Source organism: Rhamphochromis longiceps, unplaced genomic scaffold (assembly GCF_057381845.1).
Source record: "Rhamphochromis longiceps isolate RC_006_pf unplaced genomic scaffold, R_longiceps_female_GT1.1 unmapped_scaffold_4, whole genome shotgun sequence".
NCBI classification, from domain to species: Eukaryota; Metazoa; Chordata; class Actinopteri; order Cichliformes; family Cichlidae; genus Rhamphochromis; species Rhamphochromis longiceps.
Window position 1 is genome coordinate 349,034 of NW_028187224.1, and position 10,694 is coordinate 359,727.

Consider the following 10,694-nt stretch of genomic DNA (forward strand, 5'->3'; position numbering starts at 1 on the left):
CTTCTTATTTATCAGGCTCTCAGTAATCTTAGTTCTCCCTCCCTCAGTGTTCATTTCAGCCTGTGTTTAGTTTCTGTTCCCGTGTCCCACGTTTCATCGTTTCATGTCGAATCAGCCCTGTCTCTCTGTTTCCTGTGTCTCCCCAGTCAGCCCCGCCTCCCTCGGGCACTCATGTGTGATACAGAGTAATAAACCTGACTACATTTGCTACACTCTCCTTATTACCTGTTACTTTAAAATTCATACACTAATTATGTCTGCCCATCTCTCTAATGTGAAGGTCAAAGGTCAACATCCCAGTGACATAAGAATAATCCCAAAGGGGCAAAGGCAGCGGTTAATTTAGCACATTTAGCATTAAGGGTACAGCAAGGATATACTTTTACTTATTGTGGCAGGGGTGTGGTCTCTGGCCTGCTGCAGTGGAGGCTGGTGGCGGGACGTTGGACGGCACAGGTGAGGGTGATGGAGCTCATGACTCTCCCCTTTATAGTGACGGAGGAGACTGGCGTGGGGGAAGCGTGTAGTGGAGGAAGCCGAGGAGAGAGCTGGTTTCTGGCTACAAAGACGGCGTCAAACCAGAAAAGATTGCTTGTGGTCAAATGTCAAAGGAGCTTGCAAAGAAAAGCGTCTGGACTTCTTTAAGTTACTTGAAGACGTTTCACCTCTCATCCGAGAAGCTTCTTCAGTTCTAAGGTCAAATGGTGGAGAGTCCCAGATATAAACCTAGTGGGAGTGACCCCCCACAGAGGGACAAAAGGACCCCCTGATGATCCTCTAATCGCCTGAGCCAAGGTGTGAAACTGGGTGTGGGCCCCAATCAGCCAGAGTTTCGGGTGTGTTCATTGTGAAACCTGGCCCCACCTTATCATGCGAATTCCTGAGATCAGATGGCCCAGGATGTGAGTGGACGTTAAGGCGTCTGGGAAGGGATCTCAAAACTGGATTATTGACGGCAGAGAGTTGATGTCGTAAACTCCGCCTCTGTTCAAAGATGGTCGCTCACAGTGGACATAGATGCTTCTTTCACTCCTCTTTCAAACCATCTGTCCTCTCCGTCCAAAATGTGAACATTGGCATCCTCGAAAGAGTGTCCTTTATCCTTAAGATGCAGATGGACTGCTGAGTCTTGCCATGCGCTTGTGAAGTGGCTGTTTGGTCTCTCCAATGTAGAGGTCTGGGCATTCCTCGCTGCACTGTAGAGCATACACCACATTGTTAAGTCTGTGTTTTGGCTTTTTGTCTTTCGGGTGAACCAGTTTCTGTCTGAGCGTGTTGCTGGGTCTGAAATACACCAGGATGTCATGCTTGGAGAAAACTCTCCTGAGTTTTTCTGATACTCCGGCTACATAGAGGATGACAATGTTGTTGCATCTGTACTTCGTATCCTCCCTCGCTGGTGTCTGATCTTCTTTTCTGTGCCTCTTTGCTGACAGAGGCTCCTTTGACTACGATGACCTGGATGACTGAGAACCTTCACAGACACTTGTGGTCAAATAATGTGTTTTGCAGCACGCAGGACAGACAGCGCACAATGTGCTTTGAAGTAGCAGCCAAGAAAGGTGTAATTTAAGTCTACGAACAGTGAACACCCGTGTGCACACCTGTGTGGCTTGTATTCAAATGGTTTCCACATGTAATGGTCTGCAAGAGGATGTAGCGAGCCATAGCCCCGTCCCCCAGGGCATGAAACAGGCATGGAGGAGATCCAGGCCCCAGAGTGCGAGAGCCCAAGGAGGACCACCGGAGGGGCATCTGTGCCACCCTCATGGGAAGGGCTGAGGATCCCCAGACGAGGCATCACCCAGTAGCCACCGAGCAGAAGCTAGAGGGGGCTGCACCGGCGTGCCCAACGGCTCCGCCGGCAGCCAGCTGTGCCAGAGTGAACCGAGCCGCAGGCCCAGAGGCTGGAGGCCCGAGGGCCCCCTGCACCCCGGAGGAGGCCTGACCGAGCAACAGGCGCCAGGCCCCGCCAGGTAGCCACCGGGAGTGAGCTGGTACATACCTGAGTGCCCAGCCCCGGACACCAAGAACCACCAATGCACCGACCCCTGAGGGCATCAGTCACCAGCAGAGAGTGTGGTGAGGGGAGATAGGCCTTGGAGGGCCTGGGAGTTCCCAGAGAAGTGGAGTCTAAGACCCGACCTGACATATAGACACAGACAAACAGGCACACACAGACACAAACATGCATTCCCACCCTCATGCACACATATACAAACATTCAGCACTCACCCAACGTAAGGACTGACATAAATGGACATGTACACACAATCACACTCCCCAAACATACTCTATACCCCGGGTCCAGGTACCCTCGCCCCCAGAGGGGGAAACAGAACCCAGACCCAAGAGATGTTACCCTTCCCCCTGGGGTGGAGGCAAGCAGACCGTCCCAGGCTCCGCAGCAGCAGGGAGGCCAATCGGACAGCCAACATCTCCTCCCAGCCCCCCCGCCCCAATGGCTAGCAGAGAACGGGGGTGTGTGAAGACCCCATACCTCCCTCCTCCCGCTCATGTGTAGTGTTGCTGCGTGTTTGTCTAAAGTGCATTTAAAACTAAAAAATGGTGCTGCTGCCAGAGAGCAGCAGGTGTTAGCATGGCCCCTCCCGAGAACCCTCAATGTCTACATGGATTTAAAATTGAGAGGTGGGCACCAGCGCCAGAGGTAGGTTTGAGTACACAGACCGTCCACTGGACGCCGTTAACGTGCCCACCCTCAAGGCCCTATATATATGTGTGTGTTATGAGAGTGTAAGTAATGTGGATGTCTAAGTTGTGAGATAAAATTGAGGCACAGGTGGCCAGAAGGGGAAAGAGGGGAGGGGGGGGGGGATGTCTCACCTGCACCCCTGTGACACACCTGCACCCCAAGGCCCTACCTGTGTGGGTGAGTGTGGTGGAGCGGGAAGAGGGAGGTAGCCGGGGATGGGGAGGAAAAGGAGGGAGGGGAGGATGCCCCTCCCTAGGGCCAGCTCCCCCGCTGACCCCAGTAGGCACCCCCGTCCTCTGGTACCCACCAAGGCAAGGGAGCCCAGGTCCATCCAGACCGGGGCCTACGGTAGCACTGCCAAGCCCCACAGGACCCGGGGCAGCCCACCCTACCCACCGCAGAGGAAACTGTACCCACCCCAAAATGAACATATTTCAAGTAAACAGCTGGACTGATCAGGTCCAAACACAGAGTGATAAACTTGTCAAACAGCTGTCATATCTTTATATAGAAGCTCTTTATAAATGCTGCTCACTGCAGTCTGTTTACTAATAATGTCAAAGTGTTAGAAACACAGAAACATCAGAATGGTCTTTGTTGACAGAAACCTGTCTGGGATCCTTTGTTGTTCTTTTGATGCAGAGTTACATTATAAATATAAAGAGTTATTTCAGAGTCTCATCAGTTTTCCTGCATGTCTTTATTTAACACATCAGCAGGGCTGAAGCTCTCATGTTAAACACACACTGATCTATGGACACGTTCATGTGTTTCTAACAGAACCAGGCTGTTATCAGCCTGCACTAACATTATGTCACACACACTGAATGTAACAGTGACAGTTTACATCATCACACAATCAGCTGTGATTGTTTCACTGTCATCAAACGAGTCAACAGGAAGTAGAATCAATAGAAACCAATCATTTACTGACAGCATGTCTGATGGAAATAAGTGCAGATTATGTATGAAGTCTAACTGCACACAGTAACTGTGTTACAATAAGGACTTAACAGCGCCCTCTGCTGGAGTGTTTCACACTGAGAGCAGCTTTCCTCTGAATTCAGTGAGGTTATGACTGAAATTATTGGTTTAGTCGGTTTTATAAAGACCAGACCAGTAAAAACAAGAGTGTCTCTGCTGTCTGTGAGGAGATGGAGCCGAACATCAAGCTGTGCTGTTTCACAGTGAAGCCAGGCGGCTGTCACCAGGAAAAGTCTTGTCCTGAGTTTTTGAGCTCAGAGAGCAGATCAGATGTTTTTGGAGCAGGAGCACAAGTATGAAGTCGCAGAGTTAGTGATGAGAGCTTCCTGGCAAAACTGGCCTACCTGAGTGACATATTTGGAAATGAAGTAAATCTACAGCTTCAAGGGAAAGATGAAAACCTCCCTCAGGTCACAAGATCAGCTCTGTCACTGAAAGCTTGCAGTGTGGGGCAGGAGACTCGATGAAGGAGACACAGATTCATTGGAGAACCTGCATGAATTTGTTGACACTACTGACGATGATGCCGCCTCAGTGACTCCATATATCAAGCAGCATATTTCATCACTGATGGGATACTTTTAAAAGGACTTTCATGAAAACAGTTCCCAGCATGACCAGCTCCAACTGGTTTCAGCTTTGCAGAGCAGAACCAGTTCATTGACGTCTGACTCCACACTGAGACTGCAGTTCACATCACAGACACTGAGTGGATTCTGGCTGAGTGTAGAGAAGCAGTATCCACTCTGAGGGCAGCAGGCTCTGGGCGTTCTTCTTCCTTTAGTCTCATCTTTGTGAGGCTTCTCTGCTGCTGCTGCAGACCAAGTCCAGGTCCCAGCTAAACACTGAGCAGGAGCTGAGAGCTGCAGGATCCTGCTTCAAAGCTGCTTTGAAAAGCTGTGCACTGCAAAACGTGCTCGTCGGAGCCATTAATGCTGACTTTGTTATTTTGATCAAAGAAAGAAATCAGCACAAACTGTTTGATTCGTTTTTGTTTTGTAGGTTAAAGTGTTTCATATATTGTGCTCCTGAGTTAATGTTGCTGATCAGTTTGAATTCATTTTGATTGTTTATGGAGTTTATTTCATTTTATGTTTCAGTATCAAACGGTTCAAATGTTTATAGTTTTAGTAAGGATTTCTTTTTTATTGAAGGTAAATTGTTGCACTTTACATTGTTTCCATCTAAAAGTGTTACATTGTTTCTCTTCCAAACTAAAAAGTGTTTCTGCTGCAGCTTCCTTTCACTCTTTATCATTTTCCAGTCAGTGAAAGTCTTTTTGTGTCCTCCTAAAGTCCACCGTGCTCACAGTGAACACTCGTATGCTGTTGTGCTGTCACAGACTGTTATCAGCCGTGTAGCCGCTCATACCTCATTTATTCTTCTTGTTCTACCGTCAGACCCAGGCGCACAGCTTTGGTTGAAGTTCTTATGTTTGATTTCATAACAGCTCTTCAGATTTCCACTCTTTATAACTTTATAAGTATTTTTGACAAAGCCATCTTCTTTTACTCATCCACTCAGCAAGCTCCCAACATAGTAACCTATCAACTCACATACCCACATAGCTTGTTCTTCTTTGTCGTTTTATTGGCAGTTGGTGGTGCATTACTGCCAACAGCTGGCTGGGAGAGTGGACCAGCATGATGCTAACCTGCATAGCTGCGTGTCGCGCCAGTTCAAAAGTCAGCCACGGCAGCCGGCAGGAAGAAACTATCCAACTACACGGTAAATTAGAAACTGCTTTGTGATCCGGACAAAATCCTCTTGGGGTCTGGATTTGGACCGGAGTCCAGGAGTTGGGGACCCCTGTTATAGTACCATATCACCCTATTAGAGCACTTCGCTCTCACTCTGCAGGCCTACTTGTTGTTCCTAGAGTATTTAAAAGTAGAATGGGAGGGAGAGCCTTCAGTTTTCAGGCCCCTCTTCTGTGGAACCAGCTTCCAGTTTGGATTCGGGAGACAGACACTATCTCTACTTTCAAGATTAGGCTTCAAACTTTCCTTTTTGCTAAAGCATATAGTTAGGGCTGGACCAGGTGACCCTGAATCCTCCCTTAGTTACACTCAAAGAAATCTGTTGTTGTGGGCGTAGTTGTCTGCTGCTGAAAACTCCAGTGATTTTCCTGCAGTTTGACATCTAATGTGATCTTGTGAACTTCGTGAGTCCAGGTAACGAACCACTCTGACTAGATTGTATCCTGTCATCTCAACAAGAACAAGAATTAAGTGTCTGAATTTCATGCAGATGCTACATGATTTAATTATGTTCACCACAGAAACATGAAATTATTTAGTTCAAATCACAAGTTTGAATCTTGTACATGTAACATCCACCCAATAGGTGTAGGCTGCTGGGGGACTCCCATGATGCACTGGGTGTTTCTTCTTCACTCACTTTGTGTTAATACACCTCTACGTGTTTAATCATGAGTTATTATTCATATCTGGCTCCTCCACAGCACGTCTTTGATGTCTTCTTTCTCTCAGCCGAACTGGTCACATGGCTGCCCCTCCCTGAGCCTCGGCACATCCTGTGGCTGCAGAATAAGCAGCAGCTCTAATCAAACATGATCAATCCTCAAGTGTCAGTGAGAATAAAAGAAAAGGAAGTCATTTGTCATGAGAAGTGGGGCTCAGGAGGTGGAGCAGGTCACCTGACAATAGTAAGGTCGGTGGTGTCATGGTCCTGAGTCTGAGGACTCAGTGTTTTGTGTTTCCTTATGCTTTTGTTCATTCCGAGTGTGTATTCTGTTGTGATTTTGCCATTTGTTAGGTTTCTGTTCTTTGCCTGCCTGCTCCCACTTCTCTGTGTTCCCTCTGTCTGTCCATGGTGTTATTGTGTCTGCTCATGAGTCTGCCTGTCATGTTCAGTGTCCTGTCTGATTCTGTGTCTGTTAGTTTCCTGTTTTATTCTGAAAGTTCATGTCTCATGTCAGTGTGTTCAGTTTTACCTCTCCCCTGTCTCGTTAGCCTTATTGCTCCCAGCTGTGTCTCCCTCCTGTGGCCCATTCCCTGATTACTCCCCGTGTATTTAAGCCCTGTGTTTTCCTGTGCTCTCTGTCGCGTCGTCTGTTTAGTTCCATGTCAGTCTGCATTATTCTGTTACCTGGTATTCATTCTGCGTCTCTCTGCCATCTCTCTTTGTGCATTTCGCTCCTCCTCCCGTGAGTGTTTGGTTTAAGTTTTGTTCTTTAGTTTTCCCAGTTTAGGTTTGTTTACTCCCCGCTCTGCTCTTCCTGTTTTGTCACCTTCTCACCGCTGTAAATAAACACTCACTCGCACCCCAGCCGGTACCTGCATTTTGGATCCTTTTTTCAATACACCACACGACTGCTGTGCAGCCGTGACAGGTGGTTTGATCCCTGCTGCTCCAGTCTGCATGCCAAAGCATCTTTACTGGTCGTGTTACTATGGTAACCCAGAGGAGTTTACTATGATAAGTATTAATTAATTCATTAAATGAGACAATCAGTCAAAAGTCAATCATTCATTTTTAATCAGCAGTGTTTTTGGAATCATCACATAAATTTAAAACAAAACCAAAAACGCTGAACAAGTTTGTAAAGTTTTTTCTAAGCCAGTCGTCACAAACGTCTGTAAGTTTGAAGGTTTTCAGCTGACAGACGTTCAGGTAGTTTCATCGCTCTGGTTTGGAGGATTCAATGTTTATTAATCGTCCCTTCAGACGACCAAAGGCTGCCACGTGTACGGTAACAGCACAGACACGTGACAGACTAGACTTTCATGTGACAGCGTTTAATCTGTATAAGGTGACGTTGACATATTTTGGAGGCGTGTTGGTCACCAAACTGAACGTGTTCACTCACTGGAGTCTGTGTGGTTGTTGTTGTTGTTATTCACAGTCTTCTCTCTGACTTTGATGATGGTCCCATTTCCTTTAGACACAGTTAAAGATGGAATCTCCACAGTCACTTTACAGATGTATGTTCCTGAATCCTCTGATGTTTGAAATGTTCAAAGATGAGTCTTTGCCTCCTTTTTCAGAGACTTGGAGATTGATTTGCGTTGGTCTCTCTCTTAATTATTGTTTGATTTTTCAGCCAGGCCACTCTGAATCTTTCAAACGTTCTTGTCCAGCAGCAGGTGATGCTTACGGTCTCTCCCTCCATGACAGAAACATCTGGACTCTGGGTCACAACAAACATGCCCGATGAAACAGCTGCAAGAGACACAAAACTGTGGGTCAGTACAAAAGTTGGTTCTGTTCATCTGGACGCAGCGTTTTGTGGGAGAAACGTGTCGTCATCATCAGGTGACGTCTTCAGTCTCAGCTGCAGGTTTCAATCTTATAAACAGGACATTTGCATAATGACTGAAACCAGCCCACTGGGGCTGAGGTCAGTTCCTTCATCTTAATCATGCAAATTCTCATGACCATTGATCAACAACCACTGATCCATGTCCATGAGTCCCATTCACAGAGAGTTGGGGAATGGCTGCAATCACAGCATGTAAGATGGTGACAGATGGACCCTTAGGCCCCTCCTCCATTCAGAGATGGTCTTTCCCTTTTCACGTAAATGGCCTCCTTGACTCCGCCCTCAAACCAGCGTTCCTCCCTGTCCAGGATGTCACATCCTCATCATTGAAAGAGTGTCCACTGGCCTGTAGGTGTAAATAGACTGCAGAGTCCTGGCCTGACGAGGTGGCTCTTCTGTGTTGTGCCGTCCTCTCAGCCAGAGGTTGTTTGGTTTCCCCGATGTATAAATCCTGACAATCCTCCTGCACTTAACAGCGTACACTATGTTACTCTGTTTGTGTCGGGGGACCCGATCCTTGGGGTGGACCAGTTTTTGGTGCAGCGTGTTGAGGTGTTTAAAAGCCACAGAGACCCGGTGTTTAGAGAAAATGCGTCTCAACCAGGGGCGATTCTAGGATCAGAGCTTTGGGGGTGCTGAGCACCCAGAGAGCTGCCCAGCCAGGCAAGATAAACTTTACTCGTCACGATGAGACGTCTTCCCCGTCTCTGTCAGTCCCTGCATCCCTACATGCCTCCAGTTGTCCCAAGTTCTCTCTGACTGTCTCCTTGGTGCATTTAAACCCCTGTTCCTTCCTGTCCTCGTCGTCTGTTGTCTTCGTCTCCGTTATCAGTCATCCTAATTTTACCCTCTCTGTGCAAGTCTGCAAATGTCTTTATTAAATCATAAGATTCTTAAATTCATCAAGTCTCAAAACATGACATCACTGTTTTGTACATTTTAACACAATTTAATAAACATGCTTCAGCCAGTACCTTTTGATTAGCCTTGTCTCGGTTTCTTGCTTTGTGGTAGATCTTTATTGTTTTCACTGAGATATTTGAATGCTAATCAATAAATCAATATTCAATTTAAAAAAAAAAAAAAACCTCTAATCAAACAGTTTTTGAAAAGTTTGTAACAAAACCATCAAATCTGATCAAGGTTATTTAAACGCTGCAAAAGAAGAATGGATTGGAATAAAAACATACATATCCTGATCTTAATTACTGGGGAGAATAATGAATGATGCTCATAGTGAGTAAAAAGTAAACTGAGTGATTTTTGGACAGACTTTTAAAGTGTTCGTATAATATAATACAGATACATAAACATACACTCCAAAAATAGAGTCCTTGAAATGTACAAATGTACAAAATATTAATTTAAAAAATTATAAAAATGGAGGCAACTGTGCCTATGGTACAATGTATAAAAAGCTCTTCACTGCAGACACGACTAACATGGCTCTGCAGATTGTTTCTTTTATTTTAACGTCACCTCACCTCGAGGTTGGCAAATCTATCAGTGTTTGGTGATCAACTCTCTCAAGCAGTTTAACAGTTTCTGCTGTAACTGTCACTGCTCCCTGTCTGCTTCCTTACCTGATTCTTCCTGACCTTGTTCTTTCCCCTCTTTCCTCTCTCCCTCTTTGAACTGATAATCACACGCAGATGTCACACAGTGGATATTTGTGTTTTTATGTTTTATCAATCTGTGTATTGGTACATAGTGTTGATTTTATTTGCATGATTTTATTGTGATATTTATATATTGCATGTTTGTTTATTGATATTTATACGGCATGGTTTTATCCTTATATTTATATTATGTGTGTTAATGTTGTACCATGTTCCTTTAACCCACTGTGGACTAAACAGACAATTGTAGGCACCTGTGAGGTGGGGGCGTTCCCCAAGGTGGCCTATCAGCCGCCAGGTTGACCTGTTAAAGGGGATAGTGAGCGCAGAGACAAGAAGAGGTGTGACGCACGAAAGGTGAGCAGGAGAAAAAGGAACGCGTGCAAGCCCGCACGTGTGTGGAAGGAACTGCTGTGGGGTGCCGCGAGTCGTTCGGCGATCCAGTCCCAACGCAGGAACAGCAACAGTGGGTGGCGATGGCTGCAATGCACAACAGGGCAGGGATGCCCCTCTGCCTGCATCTGACGGTGAGACGAGGGAGTCCGTGTTCAGGTGTGGAGTGGGGCGGGACTGTGCGGCGACGCGCTGTCAGCAGGAGACAGGTCTGCGATAGGAGCCTCCTCCCTGGTCTGCTGCTGACGAGTCTTACCATACTGGAAGAGAAGTTCCTCTCCTGTCTCTTTCATATAAGGACCACTCGCCCATGTGTGGCTGGACTGTGGGATTATGGGACTGTGGGAGGGTAATTTTAGCTTATGGAAAACATGTTTTAGCCTTGTTTTAATAGTGTATAGTTATTTCTGCCGGCAGGGTTTTTAGCGGGTTGCAACAATATTTTTATTGTATACGGGGAATTTTATCTTGTATTTGTGACTCTGGCTGTGTTTTTTTTTTTTTATGGAAATAAATGGTGTTTTAAGCCAGTTTAGTTTCTGTGCCCTGAGCGCTGACCCGCTCACTCCCCTTCCTCTTGTATGTGAACGGACTTGGAGGTGAAGATTTAGGTCCACCAGTCTTAGTGGCTACTGTTATGGTTCAAAAATATTGGAGATGGACACCAGAGGAAAAACCCACAATAACAACACTGGTCCGG